The following is a 24,721-nucleotide window of genomic DNA, read 5'->3' as shown; positions in this document are numbered from 1 at the left end:
TTTCTTTTCTGCCCTGGCATGCCTGGGGTCATTTCTGGTCTAGCAGGCAAGCTGCAGGGCAGGGTCTACCTGCCTCAATGGAGGGAGTCTCCTACGACTAGGAAATGGCAAGGCCAGTCTTCATCCTCGCTCTCAGCTCAACTCTAAAGGTCCAGCGCCGGTGGAGGTACGTCCACCTCTGGGGGACATCACCTCTGTTATCCCCATCCCCGGGAAATCACAACTGTTAGACCCTTAGCAAAGGCTCGTGGTACTGAATTCAATCCCGTTCCATTTTACAAATAGAGAAACTGAGGCTCAAAACAGGGAAGTGGCCTGGCCCAAACTGCAGTCCGGTGCCAGGGATCCAGAAGACCTCGGATTCCGGGCTGGAAAAGCACCTTTCCTACATTATTCATCAGATTCCTCTCGGAAGTGGGGCTATTATCATCCCGATTTAAGAGATAAGGAAACGGGACTCACCTGCCCGGGTGATTAAGACGCCCGAGGTTTAATTGTCACCTCGGGTACTTATTATCTGGGCGACCTTGAACAAGGCTGCCCCCTTCCCCGGCCAGGTTTCCCATCCTAGCAAGAGATTGCCCTCGTTACCTTCTTAAGTCCCTTCCACTCCAGGGCTGCGCTCCCGTGATCCAAGGTCACCCAGCCCGAGTTAAAGGTAGAACTGGAACCCAAGTGCCCATCCGTTAGCCCTAGGTTTAGTGAACCCCCAGATAAATGCCGTGTCACCCAGCGAGTCATTTAGCCTTTAGGAGCCCCGAGGCTCAAAGAGAGAAGCGCGGAGAGCCCTTTATCCAATGGCAGATCTTGTCTGGAGTCCAGAACCTGCCACTTCTGCGGTGACCTTGGCTAAGTCTCCGTTGCTGTATCTAATCACCGTCCCCACTGGCATCACCTGGCCTCGAAAAGCCTTCAAAAGAAAACGCTTTGTAAACTGTGAAACTACCCAAACTCTATGCGCGCACATCCCAAGTTACCCCGGGCTTCAGACTCCAGACTCACGGTTTTCAGGCGGAGCCCGCGAGTCATAGCCACACACACACACGGAGTCGGGTCAAGATCGTAGCTAAAAAGGAGCGATCATTTGACAAGGTGCCCCTCCATTCTTGACCCACGGCAAGGAAACTTCCCCCACGTGGGCCCCCACGTGTCCCTCTCCCCCATGACTCCACGATTCAAAGGACCAACCTGGCTTCCGCTCAGCCCAGCTCTGATCCGGGCTTCTTCTCCCCCAGGGCGATCCGCTTTTAATCCTTTCGGTTCCGAAGCCGAACTCACCCTCCTCCCTCCCTTTCTGGTTTCAGAGATTCCTTCAAGGATCTCTTTAAGAAAAGGGTGGGGGGCCTCGGAAGAGCCCGCCTCCGTCTCTGTAGTTGGTGCGGTTGAGGCTGAGGGCGGGGGTCCAGGCTGTCACCAGTTCGTGAATTTCCTCTCCGGCGCTGCAGCTACTTCGGTAGGCGTGGCGCCGGCCCAGCAGGCGATGAGGTCAGGAAACTAGCGGAGTCGGCCGCCGAAGACCCGCGGCGGACTCTGGGATTTCAAAATCAGATTTCCCTAGGCCGGAGTCCCGGACGGCTCTGACCGCCTTGCCCTATCTCCTAGCCGAGAGGAAGGAGCAAGAAAGCGCCTGGTTTCCCAGTGCCTTCCTTCTCCCTCCCCTCTTCCCTCCCTCGGGCTCGGAAGTTGTGTTTCAGTCAGACTCCACTGTGCTACAAAGTTGCGGCTTTGTGTCAGTTGCGTCTGTGTCAGTTTCCGAAGAGCTGGGCATTTCAAAACTGGAAGGCCAGCGAAACAGAGGGGAGCGCTAAAGTTAGGCGGGGCTGCAATTCGAGGAGCTTTAATCGTGGGAAGGTAGCGTGGTCCAGGCTTAAAGGCCGGAAGACCCGCCCCACATTTGGCAAAGGAGCTTCATCTCCCAGGCTCGGTTTTGGCCCAATGGGGTTAAGGGCCTCCGTTGCAAAGAATTGTCGTGAGATTCAAAGGAGAGGTGGGTAACGGGCTCCCAAACGCAAATGTCAGCTACGGCCTCAGCAATGCAAAGAAATCAAGCCTGGCCTCCTGGAGCCGCCTTTTCCTGGGCTGGGGTTGGGGTGGATAGAGAAAACCATCCATCGAAAAATGAGGCCGCTCCCTAGAGCTCCCCCTCGCTGCTTCCTTCTGCACGCTTCGCACCAGTCTAAGGGCCTTCCGCCCTTCCCTCCGGGCACAATAAGGGGAAGCCTTTCTCCTCCCCTCTCCGCAGCCTTGACCCCAGGCCAGGTGCCTTCCCCCGCACATTCCCCCTCCAGCCTTCCCACTCTCACTAATCTTGAGTTTCTCCCGCTCTGGCTACTGGCTGCTTCCCGGCTGCCAACACCACTCAAGCCTCTGCCCTGCTAAAAAGCCCGTCCTCAGGCCTAATTGTCCTGAAGTTCTCCCTTTGTGGCTTCTCTCAGAGCTAACAGGGACAAGTGCCGGCTCAGCTCCGGGCTGCCAGGTGCAAACTCCCCAGATGCCCTACATGAATCGGGAATCTCTGCAATGATACTGAATTCTATTGGCACCCCAGGGGCAGTGAGCCTCGTGATGCAGGGAACCCAGTCTGCCTCTGACACTTAACTGAATGGGGGACTGTGGGTACATCATTTCCCTTGTAGTTCTAAGGAACAAAAAACATGGTAACCTGCCAAGAAGAGGGAGATTCCTCACCCTCTGAGACTTGGAGCAACTCACTTTACCCTCTCTCTGCCTCAGTTTCCTCATCTCTAACCTGAGGGGATGTGTACAGGGGAAAGAGCACTCACTGCCTCTGGGGTTATCAGACCTGGGTTCAAATCCTACATCTGCCAATGATTTCAGTTTCCCTGGACAAAATGATTTCACCTCCCTAGCTTCATCTATTAAATGATGGGGTTGGCCTGGATGGTCTCTGAGCCCCCTTCCAGCTCCAAATCCAGGACGCCATCTCTGATCCTTGTTATAACCAGTGATTCAGTCAAGAAGCTTTGATCAAGTACTACCCTGTGCCAGCCACCCCCCTGGGGATCCCAAAGCACAACACTTCCAGGGCACAGGGAGCTTATCTGAGGAGACAGCACACACACTTAATAAGTACACAGAACAAGAGAGCTATAGAGTGGGGGGGGGAGCAGGAGAAAAACACCCTGAAAGGCCTCCTGCACAAAATAGCCTTAAGCTAAGTCTTGATGGGAACTAGGGTCCTCTCCCTGTCATATTTTACAAAGCTTGAAGGAGTTTTCCAGGCCTGAGTCAGAAAGGAAGGCTGGCCTTTAAGTGACAAAGATTGGCTATGCCTCTGGTGGTCCTGAAAAATCGGACTTTACCAGATCTGGGAGGCTCATTCAGGAAACAGCTTCCAGGAGCAGGACCCCTGGCAGCAAAGAAGAGAGCCGTCAAGGCAACTGAGAGAGAGCTGTAGTAGGAGCCCAGCTTAGTAACCAGCCCAGCAGAGATGCTGGGGGAGAAATGTGGAGACTCAAGGAAGAGAGAAAGGACAGTGACATCCACAGGCACAATGACTTGTCCAGGTCTGAAGAGGGAGAACCAGACCAGTTCTATTGGAGCACCCTTGACAATTAAGATTGATAGAACAAGAATTTTTTTAATATATTGTTTTTTTTGTGTTTCCATTTTTCAGTTAATTCTCTGAAGGTGAACATTTCCAAGTTATTCTTCAAATATTAAATCTGTCGCTATATATAATGGTCTCTTGGTTCTACTCATTTCACTCTTCATTCTCTCATGTAGTTCTTTCCAAGTTTTAAAAAAATGAATACCCAAAGGACTTTAAAAGACTGCCTGCCCTTTGATCCAGCCATAGCACTGCTGGGTTTGTACCCCAAAGAGATAATAAGGAAAAAGACTTGTACAAAAATATTCATAGCTGCGCTCTTTGTGGTGGCCAAAAATTAGAAAACGAGGGGATGCCCATCAATTGGGGAATGGCTGAACACATTGTGGTATCTGTTGGTGATGGAATACTATTGTGCTCAAAGGAATGATGAACTGGAGGAATTCCATGGAGACTGGAACAACCTCCATGAACTGATGCAGAGCGAGAGGAGCAGAACCAGGAGAACATTGTACACAGAGACTGAACACTGTGGCACAATCCAATGTAACTGACTTCTCTACTAGCAATGATCCAGGACAATTCTGAGGGACTTATGAGAAAGATGCTCTCTACATCCCGAGGAAGAACTGTGGGAGCAGAAATGCCACTGTTTGATCTCACGGTTTGATGGGGATAGGACTGGGGATGTTGACTTTAAATGATCACTCTACTGCAAATAGTAATAATATGGAAATAGGTTTTGAACAATGATACATGTCAAACCCAGTGGAATTGCTTGTTGGCTGGGGGAGAGGAGGGAAAGAACATGAATAATGGAACCATGGAAAAATATTCTAAATTAATTAATTAAATAAATTTATAAAAATTACCAAGAAAAAACTGAATCCACTCATCATTTCTTAAGCACAGTAGTATACCCTCACAAGCATATACCACAATTTCTTCAGCCAACCCCAATGGATGGGCCTCTCCTCAATTTTCAGTTCTTACCACCACAAAGAGATCTGCTGGAAATATTGTGGAACATCTCGTTTCCTTTCCCTTTCCTTGATTTCTTTGGGGAAAAGATCCAGAATCAGCATATGGCTACAGAATCACAAGGACACTTGGGAAGCAGACTATCTTAGAGTATAGAGAAGGGAGATCACAGAATTAGAATGAAAACACAGGAACCACAAAATGATGCCCTTGCCCTTTCTTGACAATGACCTAATCCATTTCCCCTCTAAATGTATAAAAAGACGAAGCTGTGCCATGCAGAACTGGAACTGAAATTTGACTCCATTTCCCTGTGTTTAAACCAGGAAAGTCTCTTGGCTCATGGGACTTTGATTTGGCCTTTTCCATTTCTGACTGCTATCCTACTCTGGACACGTGCCCTGAGAGAACTTCTGAAGGGCACGGGCTGTCTTTTGCTTCTTTTTGTGTCTCGAATGTTTCCCACAGTGCTTGGCACATAGTAGGTGCTTAGCGAATGTTTATTGATAAATTGTATTTAATAATAATAGCTAACATTTATGTAGCATCTACTATATATATAAAAGACATGTTGGGGAGCAAACAGTAGACCAGAAGCTTAAGAGGCTGGTACTAGAGAATTCTCCAGGGGGACTCTGGGGAAAGAACCCTGAAGGGAGAATGTGGCTGTCTTTGTTCTGAAGAGTCCAGAGTCTGACTGGCTAAGAGAAGTCAGAGATGAGGCTGTTGTTCTAACAGAGAGTCTGGGTGATGACAGGTGAGCCTGTTGGTTTGTTTAGCCAGGTCCATCTCTTCTTTGTGATACCAGACCCTATGCCCCTGGGGTTTTCTGGGCAAGATACTGGAGCCCCTGGCCCATTCCTTCTCCAGTAGATTAAGGCAAACAGAGGTTCAGTGCCTTGCCCAGGGTTACAGGGCTAGTAAGTATCTGAAACTGGATTTGAACTCAGGCCCTCTGTCCCCTGAGCCACCTAACGACCCTCACACAACTCTTCTCTTCCTTTCCTGATTTACTGGGCAGCAGTTACCTCCTGCCTGGTCTCCCAGTCCTCACTCTCTCTTGGCACAGTACACAATTACCAAACTGATATTCCTGAAACAGAGGGCTGACCTCATCACTCCCTTGCTCAAGAGGCCTTTGTGGCTCCCTATCACCCTTCATTTCTCCTTTGTTTGGCTGTTTGGCTCTCTGTTCCAGGTTAACCTCACATTCATCCCCCTCACAAATCTGAATTCTGGACCAATGGTAGACACCTGGATACATTAAAATCCCTGAAGGCCTCATATTGCCTTAGAAAACCACATAGTAACATTATCTATGTTCTATTGGATTTTGTGTTTATTTCGTTCAATCTTTTCCAGTAGCATTTTAATCTGGCTGGAGCTGCATCAGAGGGAGGGAGTTGGAGGCCACCATGCTGCCCCTGGGCATTTGGACACCTCTGTTCTAGCCAGATTGGCCTACTTCCTGACCCTCCCATCTGCTTCCTCTGCACCTCTTGCCTAGGCTATTGTAATCCCCTCCTTAGAACATGGTTCCTTTTGACCTTTTTCCTCTTGAAATCTTTCACTTCTTTGAAAGTTCAATTCAAGCTCCCTTTACTAGTCAGTTAATCTGTGGGCATCCCTCTCACGTCCTTTGGATTTTTGTTGTATATTTAAGCATAGAACCGAAGCTTCTAGAGCTCAGGGAATGCTTCCGTTTCGCATGTGTTCCTGCCCCCCCCCCCCCCTTAGTGAATTCAATTTGTAAAAGCTTTAAGGCTCGTAAAGTGTGTTACTCAGCCCAACCCGAATGGCTGATACAAGTTGCACTACTCAGAAAAATGCTTTCTCGGATGCGTTATTTTTAATACCGCACTCACTTCCCAAGAAGCCCTTGGTAGTGCCCTGCTTTGTAAAAGCAAAACTGTCCAACAAATTCATCCAGCAGGCGCCTCCTCAGGGCAGAGATGGCTTTCCTGCTGGGGTCCACCATCTCTCCCTGGTGAGGAAGGTCAGGTGCTCCTGCAACATCAGGTTACAGAAGGGGAAAGTGCAGCCCTGACGGCTCTGGCTTGCTCAGGATGCAGCAGTCAAACCAGGGCCCTGGATCCAAAGTTGGGCTTTCGTGCTTCTCCCCAGACCCCCCAAATCAGCCGCCGAGAAGCAGAAGGCGCTCCCTGGTCAGCCTGCTTCTGAAGAGGACCAACATCGAAGCTCAACTTGGGAGGGAGTTGGGTTGAAGTGACTGCAGAGCCGCGCACTAGCGTCCGCCTCACTGTCCCTTCCAGGGTCACTGAAGACCAAAGCCAGGATGCCTGGGGACGGCCCGGGATGCTGGGGAAGACCTTGGTGTCGTCCATGTCTGACCAAGCTCTAACCTGCCTTCGTGGCTGTTGGAACACCGCGTTCGCGTCTGCCTATTGCCCTGGGGACAAGCTGGGACTAGGCCCCCCCCAAGTCACCAGTGGGACGAGGCCTCTTCACTGCCCTCAGCCTGGTGACGCCCATCTGCCGAGATGGTTTTACCCGTGTGGCCACTGCGTATGGTACCGCTTCTTAGCACCACAGGTGAGAGCTGGTGAAAGGAGGACACCAAAGGTGCATGAACAGCCCCGAAAAGGGCTCGGCGAGCTCTCCCAGCAGATTCATCTTGGGTCTGTCACCTGTGACCGTTGGCACCGGGGCTCAGGAAGAGGACCACGATCGGAGTCCCAGCCAGATCTCTTAATACCCCCGTGTCTTGGGAAGGCGTTTGGGGCTCAGTTTCCAGAGTGATGTTTAAAGCAATGTAAAGAGAGAGTCGGGTTTCATTAGACAGTCTCTCTCAGACTGGTCCACTCCACTTGCGAGTCTATGACCCTGGAAAGTCCCTTTCAGCTCTACTCTTCTATTCTAAGCCATGCTAGCTGTCAGCACCTCAGAAAGGAGAGGATAAAGACTGGGGTGCTGCAATGCTGGGGGTCATAAACTGTGCTTCAATTTCACCAATTGATCAATGGTGAAATTGTATTACCAGCCAATTAAAACCTTAGTCCCAGAAAGATTTAAGCAATCTGAACTATTATAACCTGCTATTTTTGCAAGAAATTGCTTTCTGAGTTATATTAAAAAACAACAACAACAAAACTTACCTTCCCTCTTAGAATCCATACCAACCTAACCCTAAGTCAATACTATGTACAGTGTTGGTTCTAAGGCAAAAGAGACAAGATTCACACTAGGAAAGCAGATGGCCATCAAGAAGGTAGGCAAAAGAGCAGTAAGGGCCAGGCAATAGAGGTTAAGTGACTTGCACAGGGTCACAAAGCTAAGAAGTGTCTGAGGCCAGATTTGAATCCAGGATCTCCCATTTTCCAGGCTTGGCTCTCTATCCATTGAGCTACTTAGCTACTCCCTGAGTTATGTTTTAAAAGAGTTGGAAAAATCTAAAAGAATTGAGATGCTCCCAAGTTCCAGATTCAAGGTATTTTCTGGCCCGTTGTTTGCTGAGTGGTCCAAAGTCAGAAGGTCTTTGTGGTCTGTGAGGACGGTCCTGGTGACCTCCTCATCATTTCCTTATGGCCTGTTCCACCTGAACTCAGAAGACTTGATGCAGACGTGATGGTTAAACTGGAAACGATGGACAGCGAACCTCAAGTTAACACCATTTCCCAATCTTTTTCAACACAGTTGGAGTAAACATCCTTCAAAATTGGTGAGGAGCGCTGAGTTCTCTCCATGTATGTCAGGGTGACTTTAAGGTTTCCCAAGGCAGTTGTTAGTGTCGACAGCAAAGTGGCTCTGTTCAGACCCTCGAGCCCTCCCTCACGTGTCAGTACTAACTGGAAATCAGCTTGGACCTTCCAGAATCCCAGCAGCATTCTTCATGCAGCAATCTGGAACCCAGCTAATGCACCAGTTGGCCATCCATGCTTACCACTCAGAGACATACAAGGGGAAACCGATTAGAGGTTCCTGGGAACATCACAGCAGCTCCAACCTCTCAACCTCAAAACTGGATCTCAAGACATTTGGGGATTTCCTAGTATCAAAGAGTGGAAGAAAGGGCTAAGGCTGAAGCTCACCAAAAGGACAGATGCGTTTCCACTGCATGACTGGGATAGATCATAGAATTTAGCTCACTAATTCCCAACCACTCAGAGGAAGCATCTAGAAAGTTTCTTCTATTTCTGATGGAAAAGCACAGAAACCCTCTCAGGAAATACTGACTAATGACATCATCACAGGATCTAGCATCTTGGGCATCATCCATTGTGGTGGCACCAAGAAAAGAATGGAAAACTATGATATGGGATTTGAATAAAGAATCAAAGTGGACACTATGTGCCATAGACATAGTTTCTTGGGCTGTCTACTAGGCAGCCAGTCCTGTGTCCTGGACCTGTATCATCAGTACAATCATTTTTCTGTGTCTAGGAAGACAAGGAAGAGACTGCTTTCATCTGTTCAGCCAGTTTGAGTGTGTGTCCATAAGAAATCTTGGGGGCACCAACCATGTTCCAGTTGCTCTGAAGAAAGTGGTTGGGGATATGAATTGCTTGGAACTATCTTCATTCTCTGTGCTTCTGCTTTAGTAGACTTCAATATCATGCCTCAATAGCATCTTCACCATGGACATTCCCTCTGCTATGCTGGCTCCTTCTCCCATTGGTGAGTTCCTCCAGAGCCCTCTATTTTGGGATGGGGTCTAGGCTGGCCTACCATCACTCTCCTCCTGCCTATGCTTCTGGTTTTCTGGACTTCAATACCATTTCCATTTCCTTCTTTTCTAACTTCCTTATACATTCTCACCCATTAGAATGTGAACTCCTTGAGGGCAAGGACTGTCTTTTTCCTTGTACAGTCTAGTCATACCTTGGAACTATTTCAGGTTTTGTTCTAGACACCACAATAAAGCAGATATTACAATTAAGCAAAGCCCATGATTTCATTTTCGTTTCCCAGTGCATATAAAAGTTATGTTTATACTATATTATATAGTCTATCAAGTGTTTAATATTATTATGTCTGACAAATATAAGTGCCTTAATTGAAAATACTTTATTGCTCAAAAATGTTAACTGTCATCTAAGCCTTCAGTGAGTCATAGTTTGGTGGAGGGTCTGGCCTCCATGTTGCTAACTGCTGCCTGATCAGCATTGTGGTTGTGGAAAGCTGGAGTGGCTGCGGCCAATTTCTTAAAATAAGAAAGCAATGAAGTTTGTTGCATCAATTGACTTTTCCTTTCACTTAAACACTTATATGCCATTGTAAGGTTATTAAATGGCCAAATTTCAATAGTGTTCTGTCTCAGGGAATAGGTGAGGGGTGGGGAGGGGAGAAGGGAGAGAGACAGAGAGACAGAGAGAGAGACAGAGAGGGAGAGATACATAGAGACAGAGAGATAGCTAGTCAGTGGACCAGCCAGAACCCACATAACATTTATTGATGAAGTATGGACGTGGCTTGTGGTGTCCCAAAACAATTATAACAGTAACATCTAAGATCACTGATCACAAATCACTATGACAGACATAATAATAATGAACAAGTTTGAAATCCTGCAAGAATGACCAAAATTTCAGAGACTCAGTAGGAACACACACTGTTGGGGAAATGGCACAGATAGATTTGCTCAATGCGGAGTTGCTACAAACTTTCAATTTGTAAAAATATATATATATTTATATATACACATATATGTATAGAAAGCGAAGCATAATAAAAGGTCTGTCTGTATTTGAACTCCTGACCACTTAGATAGATGCCTCCCATATAGTCAATAACTAATAAATGTTTCTTGCTTTGTCTGCTTGTAAATGTTTAACAACTGCCCCTCTGAAAAGACACAACCTACTTTCAAGTTTAGTCTGCATTATTGATATTTTCTCCATCACTTTCTTAAGTTTTGTTGTTGTTCAATCATTTCACTTCTGTCCAATTTTACATGACTCCATTTGGGATTTTCTTGGCAGAGATACTGAAGGGGTTTTGCCATTTCCTTCTCCAGCTTATTTTACAGAGGAGGAAACTAAGGCAAATAGAATTAAGTGACTTGCCCAGGGTCATACAGCTAGAAAGCATCTTAGGCAGGATTTGAACTCAGATCTTTCTGACTCTGGACCCAGGGCTCAATCCATTGCACCACCTAACTGCCTTTCTTAAGTCTAGCAATCAAGAAAAGAAATCAAGCCACTGTGTGTAGTGTTTGCTGATTTCCAAGATGTAAATGCTCACAATGAAAATTTAGCAGCCAGTTTTCAGGTTCAGCTGGCTCTAGCTGACGTATTCTGTGCCATGGTGGATGCTGTTTGCCAGGGGTGGGTAATAGCCTTGGCTGGCTGATTGTGGTTTCAGATAGTTAGCTCAATTGATAGATAAATGAGGGGTGTGTGCATGGCTAGCTAGCTAGCTAGCTAGCGTATTTGTTAAGCACTGACCACCAATCAGGCATGGTGCTAAGCCCGGAGGATAGAAAAACAAGATGGCGCCCAACCCTAGGGAGCTTACAGTTTAATGAAGAAGGACAATATAGAAAGGAATGCAGGAAATAGAAAGGGGGGTACCCATGTGGGGACCAAATAGCTAGTGTGTAGGTAGACAGACCAGAGAGTGAGCCAGGAGCAACATGGCTAGGATTTGTGATGAGATGGCAGTTCCAAATAAGTTAAGACTAATGTAGATCCCAACACAATGCCCAGAATACCCCAGAGCTTTAGAGTTTGGGTGATACCAGAAGAAAGTGTTAGAGCCACCTGGGACACCCAGGGAGAGAGGAAGGGAACAATCATCAATTAAATGTCAACTATGTCCTGGCACTGGGCTAGGCACTTTATGAAGATTATCTCAGTTGATCCTCAAGGAGCTAGATAGACTAGAACCAGGTGGACATATAGCTGGAAATACAGCTGAGAGGTTATGCACCTAAACTTTTTAAGTTCCAGGCAGAAGAAGGCACCTTTTTACCAAGACAATTATAGGCACTGGAACTATGCAATGGAATGCTGAATTGGATTGTAATGGATCTCACTGTTGATATTTATTGTGGCTGTTGTTCATTCGTTTTCAGTCATATCCGACTCTTCGTGTCCCCATTTGGGGATACTGGAGTGCTTTGCCATTTCCTTCTCCAGCTCATTTTACAAATGAAGAAATTGAGGCAAATAGGGGTTAAGTGACTTGCCCAAGGTCACACAGCTAGTAAGTAACTGAGGCTGGATTTGACTTCCCAATGAGAAGTCTTCCTGACTCCAGGACCAGCACTCTGTCCACTACATCACCTAGCTGCCTCTAGCAAGATAATGACTAATAGCTATGAATGTCTCGTGACTTTGGACATAACAGATTTTCTTAGCCAAAGAGAGCTGCAGATGTCCTTAAAAAAGTGACCCTTGTGACAACTGTGTACGCATTATTAACTCATGCTGCATATCTGGAGAACACAAGGACCAGCAAGCCTTGGAATGTGTCTGTAGAGTCTCAGAGGTGAAATTGTAGTCTCTGGAGAAAGGGCAGGCCGGATACGAAATCATAGCTATCTGGATAGCCGTAACTAGCTGTACTAGCTGTAACCCTGTGACTCTGGCCTCCCAGGGTTCCCAGTTGCTCAATTTGGACTCTTACTCTTTCTTTCAGTCTCACCTTTTCCTACCTTTGCATTGGAGTCACCAAGTGATTCTGTATATGGTATTTGGATGAAATCATCCAAGGTCTCTTTCAGCTCTAAGTCTTATGACTCTACAACCCTTTATTATCTCTGGTGATGCTCCATGGCTACACATTGTGGGAGAGCACATTCTTTGAAGAACTGAAACTGTAAGGGTGCCATAAGTCAGTAGAAGAAAGCAGTACCATGTTATTTCAAATGACATACAGAGTAAAATATCAAGGACATATAGGACTGGAAAAGGGAAAAGATGGGAAGGTCACATAGCCAAGAGGAATAAATAAGCAGTCTGAAGGCAGCATTGGTACCCAGAGGAAGGCTCTAGCACCAAGGATGGATTAGAGGCAGAACTACAAAGGATGAGAGGTGGGGAAAGGATCATGATCTGTGATCTGTTCACATAGATCTACTGAGTAGAACATTTCACTCAATAGGAGCCCTTACAAACATCAGGCAGCAGAGACTGAAACAGAAATAGGGAAAGAAAAGCCTTTCCAGGGTGCATGACCTCCAGCAGCAGAGGAAAAAGTCACTATGGACTCAAGAGAGAACGTGCCCCGGAAACTGTGAGGAGTATATCTGTATACATACTCATCTATACATCAGCAGAGCAACCTACCCATAAAAGACATCCTACCCAGTGGGAAGGACATTACAAGACAAGAGAAAAGGCATTTGGATCATGTGGTCCCAGATACATGAGGTGTCTTGGCCACTTGCATTCCCTACATGTGCTCCTTACCATTACTGTCTCTCTGTGCTTATTCCTACTCAGAAGCCATGTATATATGTGGAAGAGGGTGGCTGGGGTTTCTGGGAGCAAATGTGTGTTTTATAGGTTTATAGCAATTACTCTTCATCATCTTATTAAATGCCTTTGCTCTGAAATAATTATGTCTTCAGGCTGACTCTTAAAGATAAGCTCACTAGTAGGGGCTCATGTGCTCACAAATTTTAGATGTGTAGCTTCCTTCCTCCCCTCTGCTGGTCTGTTGTCATTTTTTTCTTCCCATGACACTTCCCTTTCCTCTTCCTCCCTACCTTCTTGATGGCCATCTGCTTTCCTATCGTGAACCTTAGTTTTCCTCTCACCTTTCTTCTAATAACCTTCAGAGGAAAATGTTTGGTGAGACTCCAAGGACCTGATCCTTCCCCTCTGTTAAGGGCAGGGCCTGGAGCTTCCATCAGAATCTCAGCCAATCAGCAAGTATATTTTGAATGCCTGCTCTGTTCCATTCCCCATTCTAGAATGTAAGGATAGAGCTGAAAAGACACCCTGCTGCCACGAAGGAATAGCAGCAATAACAAAGCAGTGTCTTTAGTCCATGTGTGTGTGTGTGTGTGTGTGAGTGAGCTAGGGTGCTGGCATGGGAAAGAACTTTCCCAGATCACATTATTAACAATGATTATTAATTATGGGTATTATATGATAATTATAATTATTATTGTATAATGTTAACTATTCATTATTGACAACTAATTATTATAATCAAATTATTAACAAATACTTTAAAGAGGTAGGATTTGAACTCAGGTCCTCTTGAATCCAAGGCTGGCCTCTCCATCTACTACACTTGGGTACTTGTTGAGACACGTATACGCATGAACTTTGTGGTTGATGATTCAGGAGTTTATATAATCTTCTAAACGACATTGTCCTTAAATACTCAGGTATAACGTTTGGCATTTTTATATGAGAGAAGATTCTTGTAAAGCAGGGTCCCATGTGTCACATTTTTTCAGTTTCTGCTACTAAAAAAGCCCAGGTGCATCGAATGAGCTTGAGATTAATGGTGCTAAGTCAAATGGTTTTTTTAAAGACTCAGATTGATAAACGAATGGGAGTCACTCTGGGGAGTCTCCCAGTAAGATCTGGCCTCTCCATAGGGCTTTAAGGCTAGCACGCTGCCACTAAGCGTGTGGGGCCCCAACCGAGCTGGAAGCTTCCAGGAGGAGGCTCTGCGGGCATCCTCACACCGATTCAGCAGGTTCTGCTCCGATGGAAGAGGGAACCCAAGTCTGGGATCTGTTGCCTCCGTGGAAGAAGAACGAGCTTGAGCTGCTCCTTCTCAATTCTAGAAGCGGATTGGTCCCCAGGGCCCGAGCAGGCATGGGATGCTCTGGGCTCCCGGCCTCTGTAATCTGGAGCAGTTCTCTTTTAAGCTGGCTACCCTCGTGCTCATTCTGGCAAATAAATGTCCTTGTACGTCTTGGCAGGACACATGTATTAGAACCTGCCTCCGTGTTTAGTGAATTGTTTTCTCAGTGGACTGAAGAGCACGAGAGATGATCCGGGATCCAAAGACCTGCTCCGTGGCTTCCTCTGCCACTGACTGAGGACTGTGGACAAACCATCCCACGTGGCTGGGCCTTCTGTGCAAAACGAAGGAACTGAATTAGATGACTGCCAAGGACCCTTCCAGTTATGCCAGAGAGAGCAAGCGAGAGAGACAGATTGGCAGATAGATTAATAGAAAAAATAGATGGAAAGATAGAGAAATGGACAGATGGGTGGATAGATAGAAAGAAGGAAAGAAACGGAAAGAAAGAAGAATAGGCAGACAGACAGACAGAGCATTTAACGACTTTTTAAAAAGGAGTTTTTACTGAAGTCTTTTTTCCACTCTCCTACAGTCTTCCAGATAACCGTCCCCTATAACGAATACAATATTGTCCAAAGACAAAAGAAAGTCGATGCAAAATCGGAATCACTGATCAGGGTATCCAAAAAGCCTGAAAGCCTGCTCGTGGACCTTCCACCTCCTCCTCCTCGGAGTGGTGTAGACGTGCTTCTCGTCTCTCTTTGGCGCCACACTCGTCCTTTGGAATTTGACAACATTCACCATTGATTTGGGGGTAAGCATTTATATTGTTGTAGACACTGTGTGGACTGTTCTCTTGGCTCTGTTGACTCCATTCTGCACTGGTTCGTCTAGATCTTTCTCCACTTCTCTGTAGTCACCACAGTCATCCTTTCTCACAACACAATAACATCCTATTGCATTCATGTGCCAGTTGGTTTAGGTGTTCTCCAACCAATGGCCATCTACTTTGTTTCTAATGTTTTGCTACTATAAAAAGGGGCGATTTTGGCGTATAGAGGGACTGTTTTCTGATCAATGGCCTTCTTGGGTCGTAAGCCTAGTAACTGAACCCCTGGCTCACAGGGTAGGGACAGTTTAGTCACTTTATTTGAGTAAGTCCAAACTGCTTTCCAGAATGGTTCTAGTGATTCACAGGTCCACCAATAATGCTCATGTGACCCCTCCTCCACCAGCTACCCTTCATTCTCCTATGAGCTGCTTCTAAGAATTGGGTTGGGGCAGCTGGACTGAGAGCCAGGCCTAGAGATGTGTGGCCTCTCGGGTGAGAGAAACCACAAGGTAGAAAGATAGAGGAAGGATAGAAGTTTTGGATACCGCGAGGGGTGTGGCGGAGCCAAGTTAGAGATATGAGATGGCAGAAATGAGTCAGAAAACCAGGCCTCATTGATTATAATGGAGCCACAGCAAAACTCCGATCAGTGGACTTCTCAGAAGGCTAATTCCTGTCCAAAGATCCAAATTTAATACCACACAGGTCGGAGACATGATAGAGAAAAGAAAGTGCCTGGCCGAAGGCCAAGTCCCAGGTGAGAGAGATAGAGAAGGAAAGGAATTAAAGATGGAGCTTGGCCAGAGGCCAAGCTCCAGCAAGGACAGGCATCAGTGAGAGCTGAGATCCAAGAGAGGGCAGAGATTGCTGTGGCTCTGTTTTTAATGTCTTTGATATGCAAATATACACGATACATAGGGATGATTATCATTGGTTAACAACAAGGTATAGGTGTGGTTTATCTTAGCCAGGTGAGCACAAAGAAACCTGTTTTCCCGCTTAACCTGGGGGAAGCTGGGGTCAAGGGTCAGAGGCTTTCCTAGCCACGCGCAAGACTGAGCATGCTCTCTTCTAAGCCACTCTATACATACTAACTGTTTCCCTTGCCCATAGCTAGGGGTGGACTGCTACAAGATGGGAGGTCCTGGGCTTAAATCTGACTCATTCACTTCCTAGCTGTGTGACCCTGGGCTAGTCACTTAATGCAATTTGCCTAGCCTTTACCACTCTTCTGCCTTTGATCAGGGTTTTTTAAAAAGAGAATTCGGTCTTTTTATGTCAGAAATGCCCGGTGTTCCCAAAGTGCTCTGGGCTTGTTGTGTCCTCAGCAGAACTTCAGCTCCTGGAGGGCAGGGACTCGAGCCCTCTTCTCCAGACCGGTGCCAGCTCTGGTGCTGTGGAAACACGGGCTGAACTACATCTACAAGTAGAACAGGATCATTTGGCAATGTCTGCTAGAAGCAATGTGGCTTGTCTCTTAGCTCATCCTCTGGCTTGGGGAGAGTCCCAGGCTCCACGGGTTTGTTTTTGCTGTTTCAGTGAAATAAATGCTCATTAACATCTGATTAAAAGGACACGTCTGAATGCCTATGAAGGATTGCCTAGAAGAAGAGCTCATGTGTCACCGGGGTTTCTTGGGCCCAGCCCCTTCACTTTACAGATGAGTTCACCAAAGTTAAAGGACTTACCCAGGGTCACACGGGTGGTGAGCCTCTCTCTCCTCCTCTGGCTGTTTCCGGACTCTGAACGGGAGCTGGGACCTCCCGTGATGGGAGAGCGGAGAGGGACGGCTTCTTCCATGGGAGCCCGCGGTAAGGCGCAGGCACGCGTCCTGGGCTGGGTCGTCTTCCCCGTTCCGCTTGACTCCCGGTGACCCCATTCGGGGCTCTCTGGGCAGACGCAGCCAGCTTTGCCACTTCTTTCTCCAGCTCACTTGGCCGACGTGACGTGCTCAGTCGTGCAACTGGTCAGACTTGAGCTCGGGAAGCCGGCTGCGTCTTCCTGGCGGCCCGCCAGCTGCCGCCCCTCTCGGGAGTTGGAGAGCCGCGGAGCCCACGGCGCCCAGACCAAGGCCCGCGTCTGCACTTCTCTCTCCCAGGCGTCACCGGAAGCTCACGCAGCCTCTGCTGCCGGCCCGGGCTTTTTAGCTACTTGAATCAGGGCTCCGGGAGCGCCTGGGGAAAGGTCGGCCCCAAAGAGCTTCCCTGGAAAGCCACCGGGGCCCAGGGAAGAGGCAGCCTTGCCAGCTGAGGCCGGCCTCTGGCGCGAGGCCGCTCGAACAGGAACTAGAACCCCTGCTTTAGGTTCTCCGCAGCTGCCTCCCTGACTCACGTCTCTAACCACTGGGCGGACCCATCCTCCTCTCCAGAAAAAGGGTCTTCCCTGGGCTGGGCCTAGCACAGCTCTGAGACATTTCGGCAGCTCGCTAAGACGTCTGGGTTCAAATGCAAAAACCTTTCTACGGCATTTACAGCCCTTCAGAATCTGCTTCCAACCTACCTTCAAGGCTCCTCTTGCCTTTTTCTTGGTTTGTGCTCCACGGTTCAGCCAAACTGGCCTCCTTGTTGTCACAGACCATCTCATCTCCCGCCTCTGGGCCTTTGCCCAAGCCTTTTCTTAGGCCTCCCCGTCTCTCCGAATTCCTCTATTCCTTCCAGACGCCCTCAAATACACGGAGGCCCGCCCCAGCGCCTCTAGTTCTGTCTGCCCTCCTTGGCTTTCTATTGCTCTCACCCTAGGTCAGGCCCTGCCTCCCGGGAGGGCTCCTGGGCGGCTCCCTTGGTCTCCCCACGCGGCGGCGGCCCGGGGCCTTCGGGGGTGCATCAAGCCAGGCCCACGCGGTGGCGCCCACAGACGCTTGCTGAAGGAGTGACAGAATCCGTGAGCTCTGGGGAGGGCAGGAACCGAACGGCCAGGAAGTCCCCGAGTTCCGCCCGGGGTTCCACCACTCATCGGTGACTGCAGCCTCTCGGGCCTGAGCAAACCCGTTTCCCACAGAGAGCCACACGCAGACCCTTTTCTGTCGGAAAGCCTGGGGGACCTCGGGGGGCTGCCGAGGGCACCAGATCTAGAGCAGGCTCCGGCTCCAGTTCCAGCCCCGCAGACTCACGTTAGCGCCTTAGTTTCCTCATCCACAAAATGGGTTCGATCCGACAACCTCCAGGGTCCCTTCTGGCCCGAAATCACAGGGGCTCCTCCGGGGGGCCCTGAGGTCATGGAGGCAGCCTGCGCGGCTGAAGAGACGTCCGTCTGCACATGCTCGTGCAGCCTCTGTTGGGACCGTGGCGGCGACGGCAGGTCTGGCCTCGCTCCTGAGCACGGATGTGGGGCTTTGCTCCCCCAAAGTGCGGCAGGCAGGCTCGGGAGCACCTTTGCGGCTCGAGCCGGGCTCTCTCCCGCCAGCGAGTCTTTCCTCGGACGACGCTCCGTAGCCAGAGATCCCCCCCCCTCCCAGAGGAGGGGGGGCTCCACAGTGGGTCGGGGAGCTCCAGGGCTGCCCCCTCTGTTCCAGGCAGCTCCAGATGGTGGAGGCCCCCCTGGTGGAAGTACAGGCTGTCGGAGCACCCCAGCACAAAGGACCTGAAGGGTTACAAAGCCCTTACACACTCGGTCCCGTGGGGTCCTCGCAAAGCCACGGGCAAAGAGCAAGTGACTCGCCTGAGGCCCCTTGTCTTACTCATTTTACAGCTGAGAAAACAGGCAAGCAAAGGTTCTGTGTGTTGGAGGCAGGACTTGAACTCAGCACTTCCCGAGTGCAGGTTCAGCACTCCATCCCCCATTCTATCTCGCTGCCTAAATGTAAAGGGATTCAGAAGCCTTCTATTCCACCTCCTTATTTTACAGATGGTAAATTGGGTGTCTGTGGGGTGAAGGAACCTGGGACCTTAGAATCATGGGGCTGACCCATGTCCTGACCAGGTTAGGTGACCCGCCTGCCCCATAGGGAGTCGCTGTCCAAGTCACTGAGGAGACATATAAGAGGGAGACAGATCTTGGCTTGGGGGGGGGAGGCAGAGGGCAAGGCTGAAATCCAGAAGGGCAGAAGCACAGCAGAGAAGGGGATGAAGGGAAGCTCCCCAAAATGGAGGCACCAGGAAGAGTACACCAGTGGGAGAAGGGGGCCACCATGGCGGAGCCATGCTCTGGAGTGAGGACACAGGGAAGGGGCACATGCTGGGGTGAGGAAGCCCCAGGCACTGAGGGAGGTCCCAGGGTCAAATCATAGCTCAAGGTTGGGGTGGAAATCCTTCCATTCCTGGTCTCCATCACCAGTACCACCCAGGCGCCCCCGACCCAAGCACAGGGGACCCTACAGATGGCTTCCCTCTTCTCCAAAATGGAGCCCAAAATCCTTTGGGAAAGTGAGAGAAGGCCAAGGTCTTGGCTGGGATCTGAGCCCCTCTTTTGGGGCTCAGCAAAGCTCAGTCACCCAGGGTCCATTTTCTCTCTCCTACAAACTGGAAATTTTTTGGGGGGGCTTTCCTTTGGGTCTCCTGCCTGTGCTCAGACCACATGTTTCCAAACATTATGCAAATTGTGGCCAATGCACCAGAAACAGGATAGGGGTGTATTTTAATTTAAAATCCAAGAATTTTGATTTTTTGTTTGAGATTGTATTTTTACATAAAAATCCAAGATTTTGATTTTTGTTCGAGAAAAAATCTTCAAGGAAGAAGCTTAAAACTCCTAAATCCAGAGAATGAATTGTTGCAGAAAGATGCCGGAAAATCCACACTACATCAAGAAGATCAAGAATGAACTTTGGAAATGGTTGATTGAACTGAAGTTTGATTGAATGTTTATTGTAAATGTACACATTTATGCCAAAAGGGACTGCCCCTAATTTGGCTTTCTGTCAATGCGCCTAGCAAAATATTGGTTTTGCTTTCTTTCTTTCCTTTCTATTCCTCCCTCACTACTCTAATTTCCTCTTAGAAAATGGAATATTGTATGCATGTGTAGTTAGAAGTGCATTTAGGACTACAAAATGATTATGCTAAATGATCAATGGGGAGACTAGTCTCTCAATGATCATCAGGGGGGATTGTGAACCTTAAAAATTCTCAGACCCTACTTCATAAGATTTGGTTAAGATCATTCCCCATTTTAAACAATGAAGGAACTTAGATCAGGAATGTGAGACCTCTCCTCCACCCCTACTTAAGCCTGCTTTAGGGGAAGAAACTCCTTGCTGAACAATGAAAAGTACTTAAACCCATACTTATAGTAAGGCAAAAGTTCTTAAGCTGTGCCTATTTTTAGATCTAATACAAAAGGGTGCTAAGTACCTATAAAGGTCAGGCAACTTGTGAACTTACAAGGAGCAAAGAAGTGAGAACTTAGAGTTTTCAGGTGTGAACTTAATCAAAGGTTTAAAGTCTACTCAGGTGTGAATTAATAATGGTCTGTCCTTTGGAAAAATGTCTACTGTGATTGGTAGATGTGAGAACTTAGGGGAGGTGACATAGGAGAAAATTCCCTTTAAATAGGAGCTCAGATAGAGCTGGGGAGCATTCAGCTGCTGGAGTCAGCTGAGATGGAGCTGGTCTGGTGTTTCTCTGAACACTAGAATCTTGCTTGGGTGGTGAGTGGATAATCTTGCGGTGAGTGGATAAAAAACTGACTGATCTCTTTCTTAAGGCTGGCCTAAGCTGGTTTAGTCCTTTTCCTATTATTTTCTCTTACACTCTCTCTTTCTTTAATTCTTCATTTGTATGAATTAAAATCTCTATAAAACCCAGCTGACTTGGGTATATTTAATAATTGGGAATTTTTCCCTTATATTTGATTTAAAACAAGACACTGTCTTGAAAACATATTTTCTGCAGTCACAATTTAAATCAATAACTCTTTTATCTGCCACAATTTAAGTCTTCCACTATTTTAATCATTACAGTTTATGGCCTCAACTATTTTAATTATTACAGGGGGTGTTGGGACTTGCTTCAATTAAGTCATCAATTCAAGTTAGCTAACATTTATGTTGGTTTCTAAGTACTGTGGCTAAGGGACTTTCCCAGGGTCACATAGCTAGAAAGTGTATAAGATCATATTTGGACCCAGGTCCTCCTTACTCCAGCCCTGGCTCTATTCACTGGGCCATCAGCCGCCCCTGGGGATACTGGCATCCAGGAGTTTATAATCCAAAGAGGGAAGACAACAACACATAAAAGGAGGCAGGGAATGGAGGGGGGGGACAAACCATGAGGCATTATGTTCTGTGGAGTTGAAACTAGACAAAGTGGCAGGTGCCAGATAAGACAGCCAAGACAGCCAAGACAGGCATTAAGATGTTCAGTGGTGCTTATGCAATTGATTCTTCCACCAAGCCCCTTAAGCTCTCTTTGCCTCGGTTCCAGGATTAAATTAGATGGAGTCCATGTTCCTTCACTAGACCCATGATTGTAATCATTCAAACTCTGTTCTCTAGTTTCCATATCTATAAAAGGAGGGGTGTAAACTAGGTGGTCTCCCAGTCCCCTTCCCCTGCTCTAGCTCAGTGATCCAGTGTTTCCAGGATTCTATCATGCTTTATAACCACCTTTGAAATTGTTTTAGATTGTCTGTGTTTCTTTTTCTTCCCTCCCTCCAACTTCCTTCCTTCCTTTCCTTCTCTCTTTCTCTCTCTTTCCCTCTTTCTTTCCCTCTTTCTTTCCCTCTTTCCCTCTTTCTTTCCCTCTTTCCCTCTTTCTTTCCCTCTTTCCTTCCTTCCTTCCTTCCTTCCTTCCTTCCTTCCTTCCTTCCTTCCTTCCTTCCTTCCTTCCTTCCTTCCTTCCTTCCTTCCTTCCATCCTTCCTTCCTTCCTTCCTTCCTTCCTTTCCTAAAGATATTTTATTTTGTCAATTATATGTACTTACAGTTTTGTTAAATGGTGAGTTCTTTTCCCCAAAACTTGGATCTTTGGATTTATTGAGCATTAAGTTGCCATGGACATTAACTTCTATGTGTCCATTATTTAATTGATTCCATTGATCTTCTACTCTATTTCTTAGCCAGTACCAGTTTGTTTTGATGACAACTACTTAGTCTGAAATTTGGTACTGCTAGATCTCTGACCTTCACACTATTTTTTTATCGATTCCCTTGATATTCTTGGCCTTTTGTTCTTCCAGATGAATTTCATTATTTTTTCTAGCTCTATGAAATGATTTTTGGGTAGTTTAATCAGTACGGTACTAAGCAGGGAAACTAACTCAGATGGGATTGTAACTTTGATTATATTGGCCTGGCCTGTCTATGAGCAATTAATGTTTGTTTAATTGTTTAGGTCTGACCTTGATTGTATGAAGAGCGTTTTGTAATTGTGTTCACATAGTAGCTGGGTTTGTTTTGGCAGGTATATCCCCTAGGAATTTTATATTGTCTAGAGTTATTTTGAATAGAATTTCCTTTTCTAGCTCTTGCTGTTGGCCTCTGTTGGTGGTAAACTGAAATGCTGATGATGTATCCTACCATGAGATGTTACACATTGCAGACAGTAGCACTCTTCTATGGACCCTACCACAGGCATAGTAATGGGTGTTTGATGTAGACCTACAGAGTGTAGTTGTACCCTGGATAGGGTTTGTAGAGCCTGACAATTTTCTTCTAGGGAGAGAATTAGCTAGAACTCTGCTAACAGAGGTGGCCAGCTTTGTTTTTCCCTTGCCAGCAATGCCAAGTGCCTTCTTGGGGCTCATTAAAGTTCCAGGGTGCTTTGCATGGTTCTGGCACTATCTTTCAGAGCCATGATAGGAATGGAAAGTAATACATTTGCCTCTACCCTGAGGTGTGCTGGAGCTGGCTCCTTCCCCTTCCCCAAATTGATCGGCAAATATGCAGTGTGAACATCTATCAGCTCAGAAATCAGTAAATGCTACAAGAAGGAAGGCCTGAGCTTGTTTCCTGAATTGGGGAAAGCGATGGAGAACATGGGAATAAAGCCGACCACAGTTAATACTACGGAGAGGACATATTTAGGGGGGAGAGATGTTTACCAGCATGCCTCTGGCCTAACCTCAAGGAAGACGAGAAGAATTCCTGCTGGTGTTGGGGGAACGGCCAGTAACTTCTAGGGAAAAAAGGCCTGTTCATGGGTCGGGTCTGATCCGCCCTGTTGGCATTTTAGCCTGGCCACCTTTCAATAGGGTGATGCCAGTATAGTACCAGTAGATGGCAGTAGGCTTGCTTTCATCAAGGCTTCTGATGCCTTCTCCACAGAAGCGATTTCGTCTGGCCGCTGAGGCTTTGTCACATCCTTAGTCTTCATGGATGCTCCTGTTCTCTCACCCATCCCAGCTTGCAGGGTCTCCAACTCAGCATGCCCAAACGGAGCTCCTCATCCCTCCTGTTGAAGCCTTCTGTCCTGCATGCTGTCTGTGATGCCCCCTTCTGCCTGGTTTGCCACAGACTCACCCTCGGTGTCATTTTTGACCTTCCCTGCAGGTCTAATCCATTGCTGAGTGTGTAGCCCCTCCAAGTTGTTCTCTCCTCTCTCACCAACCTAATGCAGACTCCAATTTCCACCTGCCTAACATTGCTATGGCTCCCTTGTAGGTCTTCCTGCCCATCAAGAGAAGTAATGTGGTCTCCTGAATAGGGGTTGTGAGGCCCTGGGTTCAAGTCATGCCTCAGACACTTACTAGTTGAGTGACCCTGCCCAGAGCCTTTCACCTCACTGAACCACAGATTCCTCTTTTACAAAAGGGGAGGGAAGTAGATGTGATGGTTTCCAATGTCCCTTCCAAGGCTAAGTCTATGATCTTGTGATCTATGAACAAGCATTTATTAAGGTCCTACTGTGTGCCACACACTGGGCTAAGGATTGGGGGGGGGGTAAAAAGCCAGAATAGTCCCTGCCTTTGATGAGGTGATGTTTTAATGGGGATGGCAACAAATCCATAAATCAATGTATTCCATCCATACCCTTTGAGAGTAGGTACAAGATAACCTTAGAGAAGAAGGTGTCAGCAGCCAGGACACAAGACAAGAAGACCTTGAGCTTTCCCAAGGGATTAGAAGCTATCTGAAATTGGGACTCTGGGGTTTGCAAAAAAAAAGACTGGTTGAACTTCTGGGGACAAATGTGAACTCCTAGAAATCCCTCAGATGGCTGTTGTCCCTGACTTTTCTTACACATGTCCTTGGATGTCTCACTCGTCTCTCCCCAATTTTCAATGGCTCTACATAGCCCAACTGAGTGAAATTCAAACTCCTTTTTTCAGTGGGTCTGGGGGATAGTAAGCATGTGAATCTGATGGCAGACTCCCATAGAAAAGCCAGAATGGGTCAGGGCTATGCCAAGACTTTTCTCTCTAACCTCATCTATGCCATTGTCCTATAATCTAGTTTCTGAGTTGGGATCCTATCCTGCAGAGAGATTGCAAGCTCCTTGAGGGAAGGGACCTTCTCCAAATGCCTCTTGATTTTCCCAGAGCCTAATTTGTTATTTCTCTCTTCCTCACAATCCATCCTCTGTATGTGTATGTATATAGATATGTTCAGAATCGATTCACAATCAGCAAGGATCTATTTAGCCCCACTATGTGCCAGACACTGTACTAGTTTTCCAAGGATATAAAAGCAAGTGCTTAACATAGTGTCTGGCACATGGGAGAGGCTTAATAGAAGCCCCTGCCCTTAAGGATTTTAGTATTTACTGAACCAGAATGTAGCAGAGGGGGAGC

At 47.3% G+C, this 24,721-nt stretch overlaps 1 protein-coding gene and 2 long non-coding RNA genes across 7 annotated transcripts in view; 2 read left to right on the top strand and 1 right to left on the bottom strand.

The window, feature by feature from the left end:
- The window catches only part of ATAD1 (ATPase family AAA domain containing 1), a 61,746-nt gene that overhangs the window by 24,341 nt on the left and 12,684 nt on the right, over positions 1-24,721 (bottom strand). The window contains exon 1 of one of the 5 annotated variants that reach the window (XM_007478314.3): positions 1,189-1,778. The exons of 3 other annotated variants lie outside the window; for them this stretch is intronic. The gene's annotated coding sequence lies outside the window, so the exon portion shown is untranslated. Of the gene's footprint in view, positions 1-1,002; positions 1,157-1,188; positions 1,779-24,721 lie in introns of those variants that run through there. One more of the 5 variants, XM_007478313.3, reaches the window with a different exon arrangement.
- LOC130457498 (uncharacterized) lies at positions 44-4,453 on the top strand. The gene is made up of 2 exons (XR_008916743.1): positions 44-166; positions 3,638-4,453. It is a non-coding gene; the product is annotated as an uncharacterized LOC130457498 (long non-coding RNA).
- Positions 13,450-16,789, top strand: LOC103105602 (uncharacterized). The gene is made up of 3 exons (XR_460061.3): positions 13,450-13,853; positions 14,817-15,038; positions 16,385-16,789. It is a non-coding gene; the product is annotated as an uncharacterized LOC103105602 (long non-coding RNA).

This window comes from Monodelphis domestica, chromosome 1, assembly GCF_027887165.1.
Source record: "Monodelphis domestica isolate mMonDom1 chromosome 1, mMonDom1.pri, whole genome shotgun sequence".
Taxonomy (NCBI): Eukaryota; Metazoa; Chordata; class Mammalia; order Didelphimorphia; family Didelphidae; genus Monodelphis; species Monodelphis domestica.
This window is presented reverse-complemented; position numbering and strand designations above follow the sequence as displayed.